The following is a 1,960-nucleotide window of genomic DNA, read 5'->3' on the forward strand; positions in this document are numbered from 1 at the left end:
TCATAAAGACTTCTAGACTTATGAAATATGAACAAACCTAGGAACTAAAGATCAAAACCATAAAATGTTATAATGCTAATACTTATCTATTTTAATAGTTTAATCACCATTTGGAACAATGTACAAAAAATTACTTTGCTAAAGAAAGAAGTGAAATTTTACTTTATTCAACTTTAAAACTACACAATAATATTTTTTAAATTTAATCAAAACAGCCTAGAACACTCCCTCTGGCATTGTTGTGATACATTACACTATTTTAAAATTTAGTATATGAGAGGAATAATATTCAGTAAATTAACTTCTAGGCTTATGAAATATGAACAAACCTGGGAACTAAAGATCAAAACCATAAAATGTTATAATGCTAATATTTATCAATTTTAATAGTTTAATCACCATTTGGAACAATGTACAAAAATTACTTTGCTAAAGAAAGAAGTGAACTTTTACTTTTTTCAACTTTAAAACTACACAATAATATTTTTTAATTTAATCAAAATAGCCTAGAACACTCCCTCTGCCATTGTTTGATTTAAATAATCTTCGATCAGTATTTATCTTAATAATAAATATATACACTAACATATAAAATACACTACAGAAATGGAGAGAGCAATAGATATGTTAACCAATTAGTGAATGTTTTCAATGATTACTTTATACAGTCTAAATGCCATGTTTCATCTAATCTAAGGTGAAGATTTTCTTTTCACATTAAAAAATCTCTGAAATCAGGATGGGTCCTAAAATGACTCCAGTCAGGAAGCAGTTGTGACAGAATTGTCATTGTCTGCCCATGTGAATCAAAACAAGCAAAGAGAAGATTAGCATGGCCCCTGTGCAAGGATGACACACCAATTTGTGAAGTGTTCCATATTTACTGAACTACCATATGACCCTGCAGTCACACTCCTGGGCATATACCTGGAGAAAAACATGGCACAAAAGGATGCATGCACCCTCATGTTCACTGCAGCACAGCTTACAATAACTAAGACATGGAAGCAATCTAAATGTCCATCAACAGAGGAATGGATAAAGAGGATACGGTACATATATACAATGGGATGTTATATAGCCATTGAAAGGAATGAAATGATCTCATTTGTAACAACATGATGGACCTAGAGATTGTCACACTGAATAATTTAAGTAAGACAGAGAAATATCACATGCTATCACTTATAGGCAGAATCAAAAAATGATACAAATGAATGGATTTACAAAACAGAAACAGACTCACAGACTTAGAGAATGAACTTACGGTTGCCAGGGGAAAAGATGGGAGCATGAGATAGTTCAGGAGTTTGGGATCGACATGTACACACAGCTATATTTAAAATGGACAACCAACAGGGTCCTAGTGTATAGCACGTGGAATTCTGCTCACTGTTAATGTGGCAGCCTGGATGGGAGGAGAGTTCAGGGGAGAATGGATTACATGTACATGTATGGCAAATCCCTTTGCTGTCCACCTGAAGTTATCACAACATTGTTATTAGCTATACTCCAATACAAAATAAAAAGTTAAAAAAAAAAAGCAGAAAGGATATTGGGACTTGAAAGTCCAAGAGACAGAAGAGGAGCACATTTTTAAGATTTGCTATACCACCAAAACTCTTAATGCCACACATTATAATCTATGTATAAAACAAAAACATTGACAACTCTGAGTCAAGATATTATTTATAATTGTCAGACTTTGAACATTAAGTTTTATAAATACATTAATTTATTTTGCACACACACATACACACACATATATGTAAAGGGGATTTTTAAAAATCTATGTATAAAATCTAAAAGATCATTTTAAAGAAGTATAAAATAAAATGTCTAAGAGATAAGAAAGCATTATACCATAGTATAATTGATAGCATTTTTTTCCTTTCCTATTAAGAAAGAAAATAATGGTGTGTTTTTGGTATCAGTTCAGTCGCTCAGTCGTGTCCAACTC

General features: G+C 31.8%; 1 non-coding gene across 1 annotated transcript; it reads left to right on the plus strand.

Moving 5' to 3' along the window:
• The first annotated feature begins 779 nt into the window (after positions 1-779).
• Positions 780-884, plus strand: LOC114114692 (U6 spliceosomal RNA). The gene has a single exon (XR_003589308.1). It is a non-coding gene; the product is annotated as a U6 spliceosomal RNA (small nuclear RNA).
• Positions 885-1,960: the final 1,076 nt, after the last annotated feature.

The sequence above is a fragment of the Ovis aries genome, chromosome 4, assembly GCF_016772045.2.
Source record: "Ovis aries strain OAR_USU_Benz2616 breed Rambouillet chromosome 4, ARS-UI_Ramb_v3.0, whole genome shotgun sequence".
NCBI lineage: Eukaryota > Metazoa > Chordata > Mammalia > Artiodactyla > Bovidae > Ovis > Ovis aries.